Source organism: Mustela nivalis (assembly GCF_964662115.1).
Source record: "Mustela nivalis genome assembly, chromosome: 6".
Taxonomy (NCBI): Eukaryota; Metazoa; Chordata; class Mammalia; order Carnivora; family Mustelidae; genus Mustela; species Mustela nivalis.
The window spans coordinates 67,717,438-67,741,261 of record NC_139025.1 but is presented as its reverse complement, the minus strand read 5'-3'; the positions used below and the strand labels follow the sequence as shown (position 1 = coordinate 67,741,261).

The 23,824-nt window shown below is 37.0% G+C and overlaps 1 pseudogene across 1 annotated transcript; it reads right to left on the bottom strand.

Annotated features, from left to right (window-relative positions):
• Nucleotides 1-22,106: 22,106 nt before the first annotated feature.
• LOC309866591 (RE1-silencing transcription factor pseudogene) lies at nt 22,107-23,552 on the bottom strand (annotated as a pseudogene). The gene has a single exon. The product of its transcript is annotated as an RE1-silencing transcription factor pseudogene (transcript).
• Nucleotides 23,553-23,824: the final 272 nt, after the last annotated feature.

Below are 23,824 nucleotides of genomic sequence, written 5' to 3'. Positions count from 1 at the left end.
TCAAATATGGTATTGTAATAAAGCAAAGCCACATCTAGCCTTGGGTAAATTCTAACACACTATTACATAAGCTGAAACATCTGCCTTGGGCAAAAACAAGGAACATCTAGCCAGTGATGTGTTGAGGGCTATATAACAGACATACTAATTGAGGAATGCTAGAGAATTTAATTGAGGAATGCTAGAGAATTTTCTCTATGTTCTCTGTAGAGATTAGATCAAGGTGTAGTGTACCTTTCGTGGAAACTTTGGATGTGTTTTCCATAGTGGAATCATTAGGTTAATCTTTCACACTCCTATGTCTCTCTAGGATACTAATGGCACTAACTCATATCAAATGTCAATAAGTCACAATATTAAATACTGTAGGTTTACTTTTATGGCAAAATTTGGTAACCAGGATTATATTCATGCCTGCATATGTGGAAAGTAAAACCCAGATACTAAGAATTCTATTTAACCATTAAAATGTGATGTTATGCCTAGCTTTCTGTGTCTTATTCTGATATACATAAATAGATCAAAAAGAGTCTCAAGTAACTTACACTGCATAGGATAGATGAAATTAGAGAACAAAGTAAGTGGAAGTCAATAGAAATTTTACACTTTATTCTCTAACAGGCTGGTGCCTCTGATGAATGAAATCATACTAACTTTAAAATCTGAAAATTAAAGAACGTTTTTAAAAAAAAGTGTAAAATACTCTGCAAATCTATGTGTAGATAGAGGTATAGCTATGTAAATATAGTCTATGTAGATAGAGGTATAGTAGCTACTTCTAGGAAGGTGGAAACAAGACAATTAAGATGACACCGAATTGGGGGCGCCTGGGTGGCTCAGTGGGTTGGGCCGCTGCCTTCGGCTCAGGTCATGATCTCAGGGTCCTGGGATCGAGTCCCGCATCGGGCTCTCTGCTCAACAGGAAGCCTGCTTCCCTCTCTCTCTCTGGCTGCCTCTCCATCTACTTGTGATTTCTCTCTGTCAAATAAATAAAATCTTGGAAAAAAAAAAAAAAAGATGACACCGAATTACTCTGGAAAAAGGAATACTTTCAAAAGGAGGCAAGTTTTCAACAAACTTGTATGAAAGAGAGGAAATGGCAAAGAGGTGGTAGAAAAGCAGAGTACACTAAAAATTACATGGAAATAAACGAGTTACATGCTGGTACCAGCAACATGACTTGACTTAATTGAGATGGAGAGAATGAATTGAGAATAATGCTTGGAGTAATGCTGCAGAAAAACAAAAGGACAAAAGTCCTTGACTTTTAGAGACAATAAGGGGTTGAATCAAGGCAGTGCTATAATCATAAATAATTTCTAATCCTTGAGTAATAGTGTTTACCTAGTTACATTTTGAATACGTTGTGGAGTCAAGAAACCAGGAATTGCTGTATTAACCAAATAATCAGGAAAGCTCAATTAAAAACAATTTTTATGAATGGGACAGAGGAGAGAAATAGGGTAATCTGTTTGACATTAAAAACATAAAAAATAAAGAATTTGCTTGATGGTAAGTGTTGAAGATATATCCCAAAAAGAGAAAAGCAAAATAAATAATGCTGCCAGAGTTTCCACTAGACCTAACTGTTAGGTTGTTGATACAAATGACAGTGAAAGGAAGAATTCTGGCTGGAGGAAGAGACGTTAAATATGTATTTTCAGTCTTCAGCTAGCTCATCAGGAAACACGAATGAGTTTAATTTTTCAACCTGGAAAAAGGATAGCAATTTTTAAAATTAAAAGAAGGAATTTGCTGCCATCTTGTGGCCAATTTGGAAGTTACAGCTTGTTTAAGTATTTTTAGATTCTCCAACTTTCAAACATGTCTCTGAATGATTTGAAGGTTCTCACAAAGTCATTCTACTTGTTTACAAAGAAATTACATGTTTACTATATGTATTAAACTTAAATTTCAACTCAATTCGTAGTCAAGTGAGGCAATATTTAAAGAATACATACTCTAATGTATTGATTTTAAAAAACTACACATTTGTAAATCAAATAAAAATAAATTATAGTATCTTTAGGGTAAATACCCAGTAGTGCAATTGCTGGGACGTGCACCCGAATGTTTATAGCAGCAATGTCCACAATAGCCAAACTATGGAAAGAACCTAGATGTCCATCAACAGATGAATGGATAAAGAAGATGTGGTATATATACACAGTGGAATACTATGCAGCCATCAAAAGAAATGAAATCTTGCCATTTGCAACAACATGGATGGAACTAGAGCGTATCATACTTAGCGAAATAAGTCAAGCAGAGAAAGACAACTATCATATGATCTCCCTGATATGAGGAAGTGGTGATGCAACATGGGGGCTTAAGTGGGTAGGAGAAGAATCAATGAAACAAGATGGGATTGGGAGGGAGACAAACCATAAGTGACTCTTAATCTTACAAAACAAACTGAGGGTTGCTGGGGGGAGGGGGGTTGGGAGAAGGGGGGGTAGGGTTATGGACATTGGGGAGGGTATGTGCTTGGGTGAGTGCTGATTCACAGACCTGTACTACTGGGTCTAAAACTACATGTTTATAAAAAATTAAAAAATAAATAAATAAAAAATAAATAAATTATAGTGACATACTTATCAATTTCATGATCTCTGGCAAAAAATAAAATAAAATGAACAGGAATCGTTGGGGATATAATGAAAGATAATGCTTTTAAAAGTTACATAATGTACAGAAAGCACTGGCATCTAGTTTTGCCTTAGTTAGCAGTTCCGTGGCTTCACACAATTTATTTAGTGGTTGGTACCTGTTCTTCTCTGTGAACTGATCTCATAGAAATGAGGATCGAATGAAATGACCTACATCAAGGTACTCTGAAAGCTGTAGAATCCTCTTTAAAAATAAAAAGAGAATTAAACTGAACAGATAAGGCAGAAGGTAGCATCAGATGTGTGCCTCAGCAGAGAAAGATACGTGACTTGGAGTAAGACACTTTTCTCTACGTGAGATGAATTAGAACAGCTCAAAATATATAAAATTTACATCTAATAAATAGCAAACACCTGTTATATAAGAATGGTATTAAGAAAACTTAGATCCAAATAGCTACTCCAAAATAACTCACAAGTATAATGGGAGATGTGATCCATTTTTTTATGGCAAAAAGATGTGAAAATGCAAAAGTTAACTGTCTGCAAAGTTCAGTGAGTAGTTCCAACAAAAGTATGGATCTACTTTTATTCCTATTTAAAATATAACATTAGCTCTAGGTAATGGATACCTGAAGACAGAAGTTGGGATAAAAGCTTAAACATTCTTTAAGTTATATACAAAAGTCCAAAACATCTGTGTATTTCATACGGTCAGTATCAGTACTTTCTTCAAGGAAAATCATCAATTCCACTATTTGAAAAAGATTAGATGAAGAAATCCATTAGATTCAGTGCATTCAAGAACACTTAGACTTGTACAAACTGCTCGGTCCTTTACCACCACCCTTTCCTGGGCCCCCAAAGCAGGTCTGAGGAGTCCTGTGAACCCAATGACTTACTTCCATTGGGAATTAGAAAGACTGACTAATCGAGAGAATTTTTATTTCGTGTCCAAGGGAAAAAGGTGAAGAGGTAAGAGAGTTACAAAGAAGTTTATTGGTCCCTTAACAGAATTTCTTAGAGAAAATAAACCATATCTTCACCATGTCTAATAAGATTAGCCCTTTTAGGGGCACCTGGGTGGCTCAGTGGGTCAAGACTCTTCCTCAGATCATGATCTCAGGGTCATGGGATTGAGTCCTGCATTGGGCTCTCTGTTCAACAGGGAGCCTGCTTCCCCCTCTCTCTCTGCCTGCCTCTGCCTACTTGTGATCTCTATTTCTGTGTCAAATAAATAAATAAAATTCTTTAAAAAAAAAAGACTAGCCCTTTTGTATCCTTTATTACTCATGGTAACGCCACTAAAAGAATTATAATCCAATTCTAGTAACTTGAAGAAAAGTGTCCATCAATAGATAACAAAATATTAAAGTGGCCATTTTGGCTACAATGGTCAGATAATAGATATCCAACACCAAAAGGAAGTATTCCATCAGGATGCAAATATCCCAAGAAGAAACAGAGCCACTATGGAGCTGCAGAGCCTTTTTCCTGAAAGATGGAGGAGAGAGGCTGTATTAGTCAGGATTCTCCCAAGAAACAGAACGAATAGGATACCATGTGTATTTATACAGAGAGAAAGAGAAAGGGAAATATTTAATACACAGAATTGGCTCACACAATTATGGAGGCTGAGAAATCCCACCATCTGTCATCTGCAAGCTGGAGGCTATGGAAAGCTGGTGGTATAGTCCCAGTTCAAGCCTGAAGGCCTGAGAACCAGGGGAGCCAATGACTTTAGTTCCTGTCCACGCACAGAAAAAGACCAAGGTCCCAGTTTAATAGACAGGCAAAGGGAACCAATGCTCTCCTCCTCCACTGTTTTGTTCTCTTCAGACCCTCAAAGGATTACATGATGCCCAGCCACACTGGGAAGGGCGCTGTGCTTTACTCAAGTCTACTGAGCCAAATGTTAATCTCACCCAGGAACAGCCTCACAGACACACCCGGAAATAACATTTAGCCAAATATCTGGACATCCAGTTAAGTCGACACATAAAATTAACTACCCTATACATTTCGTAATTCTTAATTTTAGAAAGATTGTACAGTATACATTATGTAACACCCTCAATGCTTATTACCTATCAACATTTCACAGTAAGATGTATGCACATACCCACCAAGAAGGATTTTTAAAAGGTTATAGAGATTATAAATAGCCTCATGTTAATTTAAGTCAGGTATTGCTGCCAAATATATATGCAAGACATACACACCTGTATAAAGAGATATAGATAGGTTCATCATTTTTTCTTTATTTTTTAAAGAACTTCTTAGATTTCAGAATTATAGAAAAGGACTGTAGTCAAAAGCCACATATATTATACTATATCTTTTATCTTGCACAGAAAGAAAGACAATTTGAAGAGGACTTCTTTGAAGAATAAGTGGGAGACACAGAAGAGATAATTGCTAAAGTTTTCTGCAGAAACTCTCAGAAGAATGATATGCTTTTTTTTTTAAGATTTTTATTTATTTGATAGAGACACAGTGAGCAAGAGAGGGAACACAAGCAGGGAGAGTGGGAGAGGGAGAAGCAGGCTTCCCTCTGAGCAGGGAGCCCAATGGGCTTTATCCCAGAACCCTGGGATCATGACCTGAGCTGAAGGCAGACGCTAATGACTGAGCCACCCTGGCACCCCTTGATATGTCCCTTTCATTACGATATACTGAACTGGTGCCTAGCTCCTGCCTGGGGAACACAAATGGGAAGAGACAGATCATCTGGAAAAAGCATTAGTAACATGGAGATCAGCTTGCTTTTCCAAAGTCTATCAGGGCAAAATATGCATAAATATTTTGCATGGGGGACACATGGGCATGTGATTCTTCTAGAATCTAACCAGTGAAATCACCTACAGGGATAGAGCAGGGATTCATTTCTGTGAAATCACCACAAACTGTCACTTAGAACAATTTCTTATTTCCTCCCAGTTCTGTGGATTGACAGGGTTCACTCCTTCAGTCAGCTTACAGCCTGGATGGGGCTGGATTGGATAAGATGGTCTCACTCGTATTTCAGGAAGCTCAACTCCTGATAAGAGATGAGAAAACTGGGATGGTGGAGCTGGTCTCCCTCTCTGCCTAACTTGTCTTTCATCTCAAGCATCTTCCTATGACGGCAGAAGTATTCCAAGGAGATGAGGCCAAACTCAGAAGTTACACAATGTCCCTTCCAGAACATTCTACTTCCTCCAAGCAAACCACAAGGCCAACCCACATTCACAGAGTTAGGAAGTGGATTCTGCCTTAGGATAAGGGGAGCTGCGAAAAAATTGGAGGTCATATTTAGTATACCATCAGGGGCAAAAGGATTTCAGCCGTGAGAACCTGCAAACAAGTCACCCATTCCCCAAAGGCCAAAAGAAGTCATAACCGGCAAGTCAGAGGATGGCTCATTCACCTGAATCAGGGAAATGGATGATGAGTGGTGTCCCCACCAATGGCTGAGTATTCCGAGAAGCAATGAACACATCCAGAGAAACATCAGCCCAACCCAGAGTCCAAGCGTATCCCTGTCGCTCTCCTTCCCACCTTTCTTTCCTCTGCTTCAGCCAAGTTAGGAAATGGAATAAAATGGGGAAGGAAGGACAGGAACAAAAGCCTGGGAAAGAGAAAAAGGAGCTACCCCTCTTCTTAAACCTTCTTTTTGCCAAAGGCCCCAGCTAGGGAAAAATTTCACTTAATATCAGATTCAAAGCTTGATTATAAGGTAGTACTGGCTACTTTGAATTATAAAAGTTACCTTTGAAACTTAAAATGACTCTATTTTTTTTTTTCCCGGAAAGAGAACTGAAAATACACAGATCTGCCTGAATTTTCATTCATGAAAGGGAATAACTGCCATCATTGAATAACTATTCAAGGGAAGATGAGAGACAAAAATAAGAAAACTTTCTGGGTGGCTACTGTTGCCACTGGTCTTGATAGTAGAGCTTTAACATGTGTATTTGGTAGTGAGAACTCCAGCCCATATCCGGTGAGAGCTACTGGTTCAGGGTATTAATTTTTCTTGAAGAAGTGGCGAATGAGAGTATTATATTACATTAAAAACAACAAAATGTCCTGAAAATTAGCTCGATACTTGCCCTTTTCTGAAATTTCATATATCATGTGCTTGCTCAAAATCTCCCCAGCTGTCCTCTATGAACAGTACAGCTTATGTGCCTCTTTCCCTGACTCTCCTGTTCATGAAATCACTATCTTTTCTTTCATCCAGCAATGGCTCCTTGCCACACACACATTCACGTACACACATCTGATTTATACAAATGGAGATTCCTGGGGAGCCTGGGTGGCTCAGTGGGTTAAAGCCTCTGCCTTCGGCACAGGTCATGATTTCAGAGTCCTGAGATGGAGCCCCCGCTAGCTCGGGCTCTCTGCTCAGTGGAGAGCCTGCTTCCCCCTCTCTCTCTGCCTGCCTCTCTGCCTACTTGTGATCTCTGTCAAATAAAGACATAAAATATTTTTTTTAAAAAATGGGGATTCCCTAGGTCTTTCAGAAGAAAACCTTCTACTACATTAAATTTCAAAACCTAGTTCCACAGGAATAAGAGAAATACATTGACTATATTAAGAATGCTCATCTGGTGGCCATATACAAGCTGAATTCAATAAACAAGTTTTAAAAGGGAACAGCAGGGGGACACCTGGGTGTTTCAGTCAGTTGAGTGTCTGCCTTTGGCTCAGGTCATGATCCAGCGGTCCTGGGATCAAGTCCTTACTAGGTTCCTTCCTCAGTGGGGAGCCTTCTTCTCCCTCTCCCTCTATTGCTCCCCCTGCTTGTGCTCTCTCACTCTCTGACAAATAAATAATTGAAATCTTTAAAAAAAAAAAGGGGGGGGATAAAAAAAGAGAACAGCAGAATTAAAAGTGACTTAAATAGAATACAAGTGATATTCAGTTATATGCAAATGATAGTTAACTTGACAAAGAACCATGCTTTGCAGATGAAAAATGATAAATGACTAGTTACAGGTATGGAGAAAAGGGTCTACTTTTAGAACATGATAGATCAAGATGATTTGAAGTATTTGCATAATCAAAATAACAGAAATTAAGGCTTTCTCAAGATGATGGCACTGCATTCTGAAGGTGCAGTTTGAAGATCTAGATCAGCAAATTATTTTAAATAATTATCAAAATACTCCAGAAGGTGAAGACAAGTACCAAATATACCCATTATCAATGTACCAAATTATCAATTATCAAGATTTGTCATTCACTTAAAATGCTCCAAAACGGAACATATTATAAACTCCTGAATTGTATAATTTTACATGTGCAAACTGTATGGCATGTGGATTAAATCTCAATAAAGCTGTTACCAAAAAAGTTGCCATTTACACTGACAAAAGTCAGACTCTTCATTTAACTTAGGTTATCATATACATTCAAAACTGCTCAAGTTTATAGAATAATACCATATAAATCATTTAACATTCAGTACTCATTATAAAGTATTAAGAGAGCCTCTAGTTTATAATAGGGGCTCTGTCGAGCTTTAGGAGATACAGAGTTACAAGATAGAAATAGACCTCGCCTTCATATTGTAGTCTAGGATTCGGACAAATAGAAAATTATAAAGCTCCATGGTATGCACTCTGTTAAGGAATGTACAGGATGTGGGAGGTGGAGGAGAATTTAAGCCATATTTGAGAGAAAGGTGGCAGGGAAACTTTCAGGAGGAAATGGCATGTAAATAAAAACTTTAAGACTCAACATTAAAAAGAATGATACAAATAAAAAGCATATCCTAATTCACATCAGACGGGCTACATAGGCAAATATCTCAAGATTTTAAGAAACCATGATCCATTTTAAGAATTGAATCCCTGTGGGCACCTGGGTGGCTCAGTTGGTTGGGCAACTGGCTTCGGCTCAGGTCATGATCCTGGAGTCCCAGCATTGAGTACCGCACTGGGCTCCTCTGCTCAGCAGGGAGTTTGCCTCTCCCTCTGACCCTTACCCTTTTCATGCTCTCTCTCTCCCTCTCATATAAATAAATAAAATCTTTAAAGAAAAAAAAAGTATTGAATCAGTATGAAGAAAACCAGGAAGCGTGCCAAGAAGTAATACTGGAGATGTTAGAGCTGCATGTGAAGTCCAGCTAACGAGCCAGTGAGAGGCAGTAAGCAAAGGTTTGACAGTGTTCAATTTGCAGTTTTTAAAGGTGACTCTGGTTTTATGGCTGAGGGTAGAATGAAGGGAGAGAACCAAGGCAGGAAACTGAGGCCCTAGGTGAATGGGGAATGACTGGATGGAGGTGACCTAAAGGGTAGAGAGGACTCTCTCTCCAGATAACCTGTTTTCCCTGAGAAGTGGAAGAAACTCTATCTCTAGGATAATCCTGATGGGGTAGGGAGCTGGAGTGAGGTGTTTCCAGATCCAGGTTTGAGGAGGGCAGTGACTATTTGGAGAGTGTCACCTAGACCTCACCGAAAGAATACAAAAAGGTTACCATGTAACGCTGATTTCTTGATTGTGTGTTGAGGCCAGAATTCAGAGTAGAACCATTAAACTAACAAATCTTCACCCTCGATTCCTCTTTCTTCAGTGATCCCTCTCTTCATGAATGGCGTCACCAAGCCTGGAGCCGTCAAAGCCAGAAATATGGGTTCACCTAGAACTCAAATCCTTGCTTTCTCTCTCCTTCACATTTCTCAGATTCACCTATTTGCCAGCAATTTCATGGCCTTTACCTTTAGCCCAGCCTGGATTCCTATAGAAGCTTCCTCCCTGACTTTGCCTTAAGCAACATTCTCTCTGGTGCCAAGTCTTAAGGTGACCCTTGCCGTTGACACATAAGGCAGCTTAAGATTATTGTTGGTATTCCACATGTGACTGTTAGAGTTGAAGGAGGCAGAGAGTGCCGTATTGGAGTTTGAGGCCCCCTTCTCCCTCTAACACTTCCTACACCTCATCCCCTCCCTTACCTATCAGCTATCCGTATCCTGGTCTGCCTAAGAACAGGAAAAACTGGAGTAGAATGAGACCATGAGAGCTGACCTAAACCCATTACTGATTATTAGTGAAGGACATGCCTTCTTCTTGCTATCTTACTGGGGCCACGGGCAGAATGACTAGAAAACACACTCACTATGCTCATCACGGAGTCCACTGGAAAGCCAGTCCTAAACGGGGACATGCCAGGACACCATGCAGACCAGGGGAAAGCACCTGCTGTAGTTTTTGAAGGATGATTTGAAAGTGGGCAGCTCTGCCAAAGTTTGCTGAAACCCAATTCTATCTTATCAGCTCAGTATCTGGTAGCTTTTTGGTATTTACTTATCCGTTTATCTCCTCAAATACCTTCCATGTGCCAAAATAGTTCACCACAAGAATTCAAATATGAGTAAGATACTGCTTCCCACCCTCAATCTTGGTAGAGTGATAGCTGCAAACAGACAATTCTAGCAGATTCTGCAAACGTATTTCAACAGAATCGAGTACAAGTTTCCAAGAGACAATGAGAAAAGGAACACAGGAGTGGACTTTACGCAGTACTTGTAGATAACAGAAGGTCCAAACTGAATCCCAAATGATTGGCAAGTTTTGAGGTCTTTTTATCATGTATTCCATGTACCACAGCCATGAAAAAATATGCAATTATAAATTCTGTATATACACTACTATCACAGTTAACAGTTAATGAGTCAGTAATTACAGATACTGTGGGGCTTATTAAAAATACTATACATAATATCCTATATTTTTCTGAAGAATTTCAATATTGGGGATATCCTCTACTAAGTGTCTTTTGTATGCCATTACTGAAAAAAAAAAGCTCAAACTCACAAAAGGCAATGTGCTTTGTTCTTTGTTTGCCATTTGCTCATGCTTGCAATTAACATATTATTTTTAGAAGTTTTGGGGGTTTTTTTTTTCAGGAAACTTTTTAGGACTTTTGCCCATTTTGTGAGAATTTGTTTATTTAGAATGGCAGAATATAACTCATAAAACCACTTAACTGGGTGTAGATAAACAGCAAAACATTATACCACACAGTGTGTGAACAAGAGTGAGAGATTTGCCATGTTGACTCCTCACTGTGGAAACTCCTCTTTCTAAAAGGCCGCAAGGGCATCAAGGGTACCAGTGTCAAGTCAGAGTACACGCTTCCAAAGTTTCACTTTTTTCTACTTTGCAGACAGAAACAACAGAAATTGAAGGTGTAATATTTTTTCCCCACATTTCAATGGATCATTCCATGCAAACAACACTTCAGCCCTTCTAGGAAACTACTACAGTAGGTATTTGGCAGACACTGGGAATGTGTGTAAAGCTTTTGAGACAACAGACAACTTACTGTCTTTGAAGAATCTCTCTATCATGAGCTCTAAAACTGGGGTTCCTGGACCTAGTTCTGGCTATAACCGGGAGAAAGATCTTGCATTGCTAGCATCTTCGTTTGTTGTTATTGTGTTGTTGTTGATAAAATGGAGATAATTGTGCTTGGCAGTGTTACTTTGAAAGTCAAAAATAATAATGTAGCAAAATCATATCTTGGAATATTAATATATGTTATGTTCATTTTCCCACTTCTTTCTATGTGACTCTTTCCCCAGTAGTTAAAAACCTCTACCACCAGAGGATGTACTTTTTTTAAATTCCCATAGTTTCTTCTTCTAGCCTCATGTCTGATGGTAAGGAGACAGAGCAAGAATCTAGAGTTCCCCTTCATGAAATGGTCCTTGTTTTTCTCTCTCTATGTACAAAGACAGTAAATGAAGTCTCACTGTCCTCCCATTTACTTCCTCCTTCCTTAAGAGCTCTTGAGTCATCTCTTTATGCTATCCCAGCATTTTCCCCATTGAAGTGTTCCCCATTTCTCAGGTATCCACTCATCAAAAGTACTTTTTACTCCACTTTACTGCCAAGGAAGGAACTGAGTAAGGCTGGTAAGTCTGAGATGAGTGATGGTGAGAAATCAGTAACATCATTTTGGGCACACATTGAAGCCATGCCCTCCAACCCATGTGTGACTTTTGGATATATCTCTCTCTTGATTGCACAGCAGGAAAGGAAAGAGTGCTCTTTATTGTGTGCTGAAACCACACAATGTACACAAAGCAAAATGCTCTAACAATAGTGTATGTTTTAAGAATATGTCAAATTGTAGTTAAACATTAGTAAATTGTATAAATAATATAAAGTAGTGCTTTATAAAATGCATTCACTCAACAGCCATTTCCTGAGCCCCTACCACATGCTAGGCACCAAGGACATAGGGTTGAAAAAAAAAAAAAAACAGACATAATCCCTATAGTTATGGAGCTTGGAGTTTAGTGGAAGAGACAGATAGTAATTAAACAATCAAAAATAAATGTGAAACTATAATGGTGACATTTACTAGAAAGGAACGCTATATGGTGTTTAGAAAGCACATTATGGAGCACTCAAGCAGTCAGGTCAGGAAAGGCTTCCCCAAGGAAATGGAAACCAAGCTTAAATATGAAGAATGATTTTTCCAGTTGAGGGGACTAATATATTTTCAGTACCCACAATGTAGATCCCAATTATATCATTTCAAAGCTCTGGTCTCTCCTCTTCTGTATGAATTTGTGAAAAATGAAAACTAGACCACATTTCTGTTTATATAAGATCACATTAGACTTAAGAAGCTCCTTTCCAATGCAGTTAGCAGGGCAGAATACCTAATCCTGAAGCTAGCTAAGAAAACCTTGCTCAAAATATCACCACCAATGGGACAAAAACCAAATGTCACGATGGGTCAACAGCCTGGAAACGCAGGAGTTAGAGAATGAGTATTAGGAAAACAGTTAGTATACTATAGCCATTCACAGGAGTAAATAAAACATTGGAAAGATAAACTAATTTCAACCTTTCTGACATGTATAAGTTTTTCGGAATTCCAGTGAGTCCTTGTGTTTGGGCATAGCCTTAAAGAATGTTTTCATTAACTTCTACAGACTTACCTCGGCACATAAAATGCTAAACTATGGTTATTTCCTAGGATGAAATGGTATCTACATCTGCACATGCAGCTGTACCCAGCAAATCACTGAACCCTAAAGCAAACCAGAAAAAGCCATGACCTACACAAAACAAAACTAGAAACTTCTTCCAACAAATGCATGCTTACAAAAACAATTTCTAAAATAAGTGTTTTATATATGCCAGGGGGTTACCATATTTCAATGGTGGTATTTATTTGTTCCTTTAAGGTATTATTAATTTTCCTATTTTTAAATTCCCTGTATAGTTGCAGACTACAAGATTACTCTGATTATATAATAAATTATAAATGCAATAAAATGCTATTTTGAAAGTATCATGCCCCCCTGCCTGTTACTGCTCCCCAAAGGACCTAAATAATTTTTGTCAATGAGCAATCCCTCCAAAAGCTACTTACCAAATGAGAAATATAAGCTAAAAATAAAGCCAAATTTAAAATGGCTGTGCTTCATTCAATGCAAACATGACATTTAAATTAATAGCATCTATCTCTAGCCTTCAGAACATACAGCATAGTTTTTAAAACTACAGATGGTGTATATTTACTTCTGTCTCTCTTTCTGATTGTTAATGGAAATTTTTAAATAGTGTTCTTATAGTTACTCTACTTCATCACCACCATGTTAAATTTAAAAATTAATATGGACTTAGTAAAGCCCATTACATCATTAAGGAACTATCAAGAAAATAAACAGTGATATATAAGATTTACTCTGTGAGCAAATAATACCCATGATGCCTTTCTTTCCTAAACCTGGTCTCATCATGAAAAGGGAAACATATGCAAAATGTTTTTCACCTGTGTCAAGAAGTATCTCAGCTTCTGGGGCATTTTGTAAACTTTATAAGCAAGAGAAATATTGCATATAAATGATATCACACCCTACGTTTTAGCTAGTTGTGCCTAAATCCTTTGTTGATTTTAGGCCATATAACTTCAGGCAGACAAAAGAAAAATAATCCCTATCATGTTGAATGCCAGTCTGTGGTGTTTATGAGTACCGCCTGCTGTGTTAAATGACTCAAACATCTGTCAGGTGTGCTACATTATTGCCACAGGAAAATCTCTGTACAGGTTGTGTGCCAGGCAAAATGCTTTGTCTGAGACCTTGTCAATCCTGCTGATGAATGAGTTCAGTATTCTAAAGAGTAAGATTCTAAATATGTTTCTATTTGCCAGATATCTGGATCACATTGGGAGGCACAACTCTCAGACGACTAGAAAGAATAAGATCATTTTTAAAGGACAGTGCTTCTCCTGACTCATACAAATGTGTAGGGTTTAAGCTATCCTGGTGAGATGGTCTCCTACCCCTTCGTAATCCTTTTTTTATAAGCTTCATTTAACATGCTAATTTCCGTTTACTCAAAACAAATTAATTCCAAACAATTTGCAAAGGCTACCATACTTCTGAAGAGCATTAGTTACTGTTGGCTTTACATTTTGCATAGCACAACGTCTACAACCAATGGGTTTGCAGACACATTATTTAGTGAATTATATTTTAAGCTGTTCTAACAGTCACTAAATCAGATGATATTGTTTTGGTGGGATCTTATGTATCTGTTGCATGTAGATAACTTATAAGTAATAAATCCAAACACTTTTTTCATGGCCTTTCATATTCTAATATAAAAACAGAGGTTTTTCTTTCCCATTGACTTTGGGAAGAGCATTATAGTAAACATTATCTATTATATACCAAGCATTTGCTTAAATATCACAGGATATTCATATCACAGTCTACATAAAGGTTTAAGTCCTGTCCTTTTAGTAATGTAAATTATATTTTATAAATATATTTTATAAAACTGACATTCAAAGTTTACCATTTTTAAACTCTAAATAACATCTAACATGAAATCTAGTAAATTCTATTCCAAACAAGACAAAAACACATCTTTAATGGAGATAGAGTGAGATGGATAAAGATAATAAAAACAATGAGCCATCAGTTAAAAATTACAAATCAGGGTGCTTGAGTGGCTGTCAGTTACATGTCTGCCTTCAGCTCAGGTCACGATCACGGAGTCCTGGATGGAGCCCTATGTGGGCTCCCTGCTCAGTCTGGAATCTGCTTCTCCCTCTCCCTCTGCCACTATCCCTTGCTTGTGCTCTCTTGCTCTCACTCATGCTCTCTCTCTCTGGGTCAAATAAATATTTTTTTAAAAAGAAATTACAAATCAATCTTTATCTATTCAAAGTGTTGCAGTACTTAATGTAACTTAATGAGGAAAAACTCACTAAGAATATTTCTTTCCAAGAAAACAACTAATTTCAGATAATGCCTTCAAAAATTCCATAACTTATATATTAGCCTTTACAAGTAGGTCAACACAGTCTTGAGGCTAGTGATTTAGCAGCACAAAAAAAAAAAGAAAAAAAGAAAAAAAATTTTAATAGCACCAATGGATAGTAAATATAGAGATTATTCATTAATCACAAAAGGAGATTTTTCTGGGTCATTTATTGATTTTCCCATTCATTAATTTATTCATATTGTCACCAACACTGCAGAAAGAAGAAAGTTCTAAACAACTAGCCAGATTTTACCATCTTGCTGATTGGGTCAAATCATGAATTAAAATTATAGTGTATACTAATCATCAAACAAGATTTATGCCATGACAAGACTTAATTTTTAGTTTTCAACTATTTTTACTAATTAAAGTTATATAGATACAGATACATGTGTACTATAGATCATTTAGGAAACAATTAAAAATTAAAGATTAAAAATTTAAAAAGTGATCCACAATCCTACCATACATATTTAGTAAAAGGTAACAGCTCCACTTCAACACAGATTCCTAAATCAGTTAACGTACATACATACACCATATCTGATCTTTGTGGTCTGCACCAATGAAATACAAACAAAATACCAGTTGTGGAAATAAGAATAAAGGACTTAACTCAGACAGTTGAAACAGAGGTTAATTATATGTCCAACGTGAAAAAGGTAGCAAACTTTTTTAGTCATGAGGGGAATAAAATTTAAAATAATTTAACATTCTCCAGAATGGCTACATGAAAAGGAGAGAAAATTCCAAGTGCTGGAAAGGATTTGGAGAAATGGAAACTTGCTTACAGTACTAGTGGGAGTACGTATTGGTAATAATGACTCTGAAAATTGTTAGGCAGGGTCTTCTAAAGCAAATTATATGCACAGTTTATGATTCAACAGTTAATCTCATAAATATAAATATACTCAACAGAAACAAAATATGTAGTTCACCCAACTCATGTACAAAAATATATAGCAGCTCTATTCACAATGGAACCAAACTGGAAACATCCCAAACATCCAATAACAGTAGAATAAATAAATAAATTACAGTAGAATAAATAAATAAACAGTAGAATAGTGATAAATGATATTCTCTTCACCAATAATAATGAACAAACTGTACCCAAAACAACACAGAAGGGTTTCAAACACACTGATGAGTAAAACAAGATAGATATCAAAGTTTAAACAAGTGAAAGTACTGGGGAATTAAAAAAAAAAAAAAAAAGCATGATGTTCTGCCCAGATCCTGTGGCCCCATCTCCCTTATGGAATAAAAGCCTTAAACTGCTAGTAGAAGGATAGCAAATCTTACTGCCCTTCAGAGTACTACTAAAAATGTCTCTTAATGGCAATGATATATCTAAAGGAAGGAAACAAAATAATCCCTAGGGACATAGGACAAGAAGAAAGGAGAAAGTCTTCCTCTTCTGGTGCCAACCACCAAACTGAAGGAGCATCAAGTGACACCACTCTTCTGCTTGAAAAGGAGTAAGAAGATAAAAACAGACCCTCTCTGGTACACAAGTTCAAAGGGAAGATCTAATATTGAGAAAAGCCATGTGGCAAACCAGCCCCCACCTTAAACTCAAGATAATTCTAAAGGAATTTGAAGCCTGTGGTACACAGAGGTTGACCACAGCTACATCACAGACCAAAATCAGTTCAATTCTTGACAAACTAGCACAACCCTCCATCCAGAGGCCTAGCAATGTGGACCCATTTCCAGAGCATAAAAATCTATTCACTTCAGTCTCTATTATCCTATACAAGGTATCAGTTAACAACAAAAACAAAAAATAAAGGCATAACAGGAAATTTTAAAAATTTATTTTCAAGAGATAAATCAACAAATCAAGACTTCTTAAAGAGGAGAACTATAACAAAGAAAATGTAAAGTAAGTGAACATACTTAGAAGCATACATGAAGAATGTCTTTGCCAGATTTATCAGTAGACTCAAATCAGCCCAGGAAAGAATCAGTGAACTTGAACACAGATCAGCATATCAACAGAAATAACTCAAACTGAAATATTAACTGGGAAGAGTAGGGGTGCCTGGGTGACTCAGTCTATTAAGTGTCCATCTTCGTTCTCAGCTCAGGTATCAATCTCAGAGTCATGAGTATAAGCCCCATGTTGGGCTCCACACTGGGTGTGGCGCCTACTTCAAAACAAAAACAAAGCAAAAAACAGGAAAGAATAGAAAAAAAAATCAGAGGAGAACATCTAAGAGCTCTGAGATGGTATCAACAGACTGATATATAGGTCATTAGAACCATAAAAGAAATCGATAGGGAAGTAGGAAAAGTAAATATTTGAAGAAGTAATAACTGACAGTTTTCCAAAACACATATCCAAGAATCTCAATGAGCATTAGACATAAATTAGGATACATGCAACACACACACACACACACACACACACACGTACACACACACTTAGACATATCGTATTCAAACTCCTTAAAAACAAAGAAGAGAATATGTTGAAGAAAAGCCAAAGATTAAAGGTGCATAACATAGATCAGGGACAAAGATAAGAATTATGGCAAACTTATCACCATGAACAATATAAGGCACTTAAAAAATATAATGACATCTTTAAATGCTAAAATGCTAAAAGAAAAAAATGCTAAAAGAAAAAAAACTGTTAATGAGGAATGTACTTTACTGTAGAAGTATAAGGTTCTACAATAAGAGCACAAAAGAACAAAGGAAAAAATTTAGAGTATCCTCTTTTTGTGATCCTTAAAGTACATATGAAGTGGTTCAATATTATTTGAAAATAGATTCTGATTAATTAAACATAATATATTGTAAATTCTAAGACAATCTCTGCAAAAAAATGTAAGAGATATGAATAATAAAGCAGTAAGGGAGTAAAACTGGAATTACAAAGATTACTCAATCCAAAAAAAGTTATAAAAGAGAAAACAATACAATTATCAGATGACACTAATAGAAAATTGTTAGGAAGATGGTAGATTTCAATCCAACCATATCAATAACACATTGCAGTAAAAGTGTGGGAAAATATAGGTCAAGGAAAAACCAATAAAAATAAAGATGAAATGGTTATATTTATGAAAGATAACATCAATATCCAAGAAGGAATAAAAGTCTTAAATGCCTATGGAACAACAGAACTTCACAACCCTTAAGGCAACTGAAAAAACTGAAAGGAAAACTAGAAAAATTCACAGTTAACAGTTGACTTTGACATTCCTCTCTCAGTAATTGAGAGTAAAAATAAATAGAAATTCAGTTAATGACAGAGAAGACCTAAACTATGTCATAAATCAATTTGACTTATTTGCCATTTATAGAACATTCCACTAAATAATAAATATAAAAATAAAAAATTATTTTCAAAAAAATATGAAACACTTTCTAAGACAGACTATATAAAACCAAATGTCAACAAAGGGATTTAAACAAAGTATGTTTTCTAACATTCATAGATTAAAATTAGGAACCAATATCAATAAATTATTTGGAAAATCCCCTAAATATTTGAAGGTCAATACAATTCTAATGGATCAGGAGGGTCAAAAAGGATATAACAGAGTTAAATATAGTTTATACCAAATGACAATGAAAATATGTTAGGTGATGCCAGAAGCTAAAGCAGTGCTTGGGGAAAATGTATACATTAAATGCTTATCTTAGATGAGAGAAAAAAAAAATCTCAAATCAATATTCTAAAGTTTCCACTCCAAGAAACTTTAGTTTAAAAGAGAAAATTAAGTCCCAAGCAAGTAGAAGAGAGAAAATAAGTAAAACAGAAGTCAATGAAAATGACAGCAACAAAAAGTGGAAAAAATACATAAAACACTTGTTCCTTAATTGGTGGAAGATCAGTAAAACTGGTAAACCTCTAGGCAGGCAAACAAAAAAGAGAAAGAAAGAAAGAAAGAAAGAAAGAAAGAAAGAAAGAAAGAAAGAAAGAAAGAAAGAAAGAAAGGAAGAAAAAGAAAGAGAAAGAAAGAAAGAAAGAAAGAAAGAAAGAAAGAAAGAAAGAAAGAAAGAAAGAAAGAAAGAAAGGCACCTGGGTGGCTCAGTGGGTTAAAGCCTCTGCTTTAATCAGGTCATGATCCCAGGGTCCTGGGATCGAGCCCCACATCGGGCTCTCTGCTCAGCGGGGAGCTGCTTTCCCCTCTCTCTCTGCCTGCCTCACTGCCTACTTGTCATCTCTGTCTGTCAAATGAATAAATAAAATCTTAAAAACAAAAAAAAAAGAAAGAAAGAAAGAGGAAGAGAGAAAGAAAGAAAGAAAAGGAGAGAGAGAGGAAGGATGGAAGAGAGGGAGGGAGAGAGAATACATTATGAACATCAAAAATTAAAGAAACAATATCACGACAGGTTAATAATAAATAAAAACTAATAATAATAATAAAAACTCCTCACCCATAAAATTAACAACTTAGACAAAATAGTAAAATTCTCTGAAAGATCCAAACTCCGATATCTCAACTGAAATATTAGATAAATTAACTATTCCTAAATTTATTAAAGAAATTGAATTTATACTGGAAAACTCTCCAACAAAGTAAGCTGCAGGCCACATGGTTTTATTAGTGAATTTTCATCAACTGATCAATATAATACTTTTAGTGTGTTTCTGTTTTATGACACCTTATTTAATACATACTGTTCATCCATTGACATTGAACTCCCTGACCAATACCAGTATCCTTCCTCCCTGAACAAAGCTTTATCTCCCACATGTGTTCCTTCTGTAAGTCCTGTCACTTAGGAACACTGCACAGCATTTCAGCAGTATACGGGGGAGGGTATTTTAAACAGTAAAATCACCACCACCAACAACAACAACAACAAAAAACACAAAAATGTGAGTAACTCGAAAATAAGCAGACCATGAAAATGTTGCTTGTTTACAGTACCAGAGCTGAAACAGGAAAGCAAACCATCACCTTGTTTGACCTCTGCTGGGACTGTGCATACTAGGGACTCAAATTTTTTGCTGTTCTGTGCATGTCTGCAAATGTTGCAAAAGCACCATGAATGTTGATTTGGGGGTTAGAGATAAATTTTAGCATGTAGGCAAATTCACAGAGAATCTATAAATAATGAGGATCAACTGTTATTATCTCAATAGATGAAGAAAAATCTTTTGACAAATTCAACACCCCTTCATGATAAAACTTTGAACTGGTAATAGAAAGGAACATCATCAAGTGGATAAAGCACACCTACCAAAAAACTACAGCTCAGGGGCGTGGATGGCTGAGTCATTATGTGTCTCCCTTCAGGTTCAGGTCATGATCCCTGGATCCTGGGATCCCCCCCCCACTTCATCTCCCTCCCAGGCATTGGGCTCCCCGCTCCCCAGTAAGCCTGCTTCTCCCTCTCCCACACCCCCGCTTGTGTTCCCTCTCTCACTGTGCCTCTGTCAAATAAATAAATAAAATCTTAAAAAACAAAACGAAAAACTGCTGCTCAAACTAGACTTAATGGTGAGAGACTAAATACTCTCCTTCCCTACAACTGGAAACCAGACAGGGATTTGTTTTCATTACTCCTAGTCAACATCTTACTTGTTGTCCTACTCAGCCCAATAAAACAGGATGAAAAAGACACAGATTAGAAAAGAAGAAATACAACTGTCCCTATTCTCAGAAAACAGAATCATCTACCTAGAAAACTCCAAAGAATTTTTTTTATTTTTGCATCTTATTTTAATTCAATTAATTAATGTATAATGTATCATTAGTTTCAGATGTAGAGTTCAGTTAATTGTCAATTAAATTTAACACCCAGTGCTCATCCCATCATGTGCCCTCCTTAATGAATCTCAAAAAAAAAAAAAAGAATAAAGTGCTTAAAACCAAATTTATCATGGTTGCAGGAGGATACAAAACCAGTGTGAACAGAACAATTTTGTTTATATAGTAGCAATGAACAAATGGAAATAGAGATAAAAATTGAAATTTGTACTGACACCAAATATAACACAGGTACACATTTTACAAAATATGTGCAAATCCTTATGCATAAAATTATAAAGGACTGATTAAAGAAATCAAATAATACTTAAATTAGTGGAACAATTATACTATGTTTCTGGATTTAAAAACTCAACAGTGTTAATATGGCAATTATCCCCAGCTCATATACACCATAAATTCAATCAAAATTTTAACGTACTTTTTTTTAATAGACAAGTTGTTTCTAAAATCTTTATGTGAAGACAAAGGAACTAGAATAGCCAAAACAGTTCTGAAAAAGAACAAATTTAGAATACTTACACAACCTGATTTCCATTCTTACCATAAAGATAAAAGACAGTTTTGTATGTGTTCTGGGGTTGGGGGTGGGGGGCAAGGGAAATCAAGGGAACAGACTAAAAAGCCCAGTAATAAAGCTACTCATATATAAGCAATTAATTTCTACAAGGATGCAAAGTAAATTAGATATGGAAAGGATATTCTGTTTAACATGTGGTTCTAGCATATGCAAAAGAAAGAATCCCTCTTCATTCCTCACATTCAACCCAGAATATTTACCCAAAATGGATCATAGACCTAAATTAAATACCTAAATCCATAAAAATTTACGGTGTCTGATATAGCCAGTCAAATAATCTATATCTTTGTTGATCCTTTTTTGTGAAATTGTACCCTCGACTCCTGAGAGAGATGTGTATTTTTTTTTTTTTTAATCACTCCAAATTTTCTAGTTGTATATTTATCTACTAAGCCTGTCAGGATTCTTTTTCCCCCCTTTTTTGTTTTTTTTTTTTTTTTTTTAAGATTTTATTTATTTATTTGACAGAGAGAGACACAGACAGAGAGGGAACACAATGGGGGAAGGGCAGAGGGAGAAGCGGGCTTCCTGCTGAGCCGGGAGCTGTGTGCGGGGCTCAATCCCAGGAACTTGAGATCATGCCCTGAGCCGAAGGCAGAAGCTCAATGACTCTAAATTCCACTTAGTTAACATACAGTGTAATATTAGTTTCGGGGGTACAATATACTGATTCAGCCCTTCCATACATCACCGGATGCTCATCACAAGTGCCCTCCTTAATCCCTATCACCTATCAATGACAGTTTTTGATTTGTGTTTTTTGAAGTTGTTATTAAGTACATATACATTTATAAATTATTATAATTCATCAATATATAAACAATTATCATTAGGAAATGTGCCTTCTTGTCTCTTGTATAACCAACCCTTCTTGTCTTGAAGTCTTTTCTTACATTAATATAGATATTCCAGCTTTCCCAGTCTTAGCATTTGCATAGTACATATTTTGTCTACCTTGTAGATGCACCCTCTCTCTATCTTTGTGTCCAGCTGTATCTCTTGCAGACAATACCCAGCTGCTTCTGGTTCTTGTTTTCTTGCCCACTCTGAAAAAGTCTCTTTTTGCCATCCCCCATCCCCTCTAACAACCATCAATTTTTTCTCTGCATTTATAGGTCTGTGTCTGCTTTTCGTTTTTTTGGTAATATTGTTATCAGGCAGATCAGCCTCTCGTTTTTTGGGTTTCTTTAGTTTCACTTTTGAGACATCCATGGTTTTATTAGGACAAGTAGGATGCTTGGATTTGAAGCAATACTGAAGATTACACTTCTTGGAAGCCGCATAGTTGCACGCAGGGCAATTGAAATGCCGTGGATTAACGTGTAGCTCTACATGTTTTTTGAAGTTACTTCTATCTGCTGTTTTGTAGTCACAATGTGGACAGTTAAGAGGTTTAGGCCCATTATGAACCTGTCTTGCATGGCGGGTTACTTCATGTTGATTAGAGGCCACATAACTGCACTGATCACATTTAAATGGCTTCTCACTTGAATGAGTACGCATGTGTCTAGTTAGATGAGTCTTCTGAGAACTTGAGTAAGGGCAGAGTTCACATTTATATGGGTGTTCCCCTGTATGAGTTCGAACATGTTGAACGTAATTATTTTTTCTATCTGAAAAATAGTTGCATTTTCCACATGTATTATTATTTCCATTGGTATTATAGCCACAGCGGTCGCAGCGAATGGGGCCCTTGGAGAAATCACCCTCCTCTGCAGTGGAACACCCAGATTCTCTGGCTTTTGCTTGCTTCTCTGCACTTTCTTCCACGAAAAATTTCTTGGCACTATGAACTCTGATATGATGCACAAACTGCTCTTCAGATTCGGCTTCATACTGGCATGGCTTACAGCGAAAAGGTTTGCTCTTCACGTTCTTGCATTTGTCCTCCGCTCCAGGTGTTTCAGGGGGAAGATCTTTATTTGAGCTGTAAATTTCTGGGGCAGCTGATACCTCAAACACAGGCTGTGGTTCTACAACACTGAGTTCCAAACTTTCCAGTTCCATGTTTTCCGATCCACTGGGTTCACCTTTGATTTCAGCAGACTCCTCAAGTCTTTGTCCATCACTATCTGAAAAATTGCTATCTCTGACAGGCATCAATTCTGCCATCTGTCTTTCTTCACCAACCAGGTAATCACAGCAGCTGCCATTTACTTCCCCAGTTAAGGCCACATTTGCCAACATGATAAGCTGAGGCGTAGCCAACTCAGCTTTGGAGAGGTCATGCAAGTCATACATGTCGTTAGGCAAGGCCATGCCAATGTTGCCACTGCCCGTGAACAGTCCTCCTCCTCCAGAAGACTGCCCCATTACCTGGGTGGCCATGACTGTATTCGGCCTTCCTAGGCGAGGAGGGGCGGGAGACCCTGCGCCGCCTCCGACTACCTTTTTTTTTTTTTTTAATAAACATATATTTTTATCCCCAGGGGTACAGGTCTGTGAATCGCCAGGTTTACATACTTCACAGCACTCACCAAAGCACATCCCCTCCCCAATGTCCATAATCCCACCCCCTTCTCCAACCCCCCTCCCCCCAGCAACCCTCAGTTTGTTTTGTGAGATTAAGAGTCACTTATGGTTTGTCTCCCTCCCAATCCCATCTTGTTTCA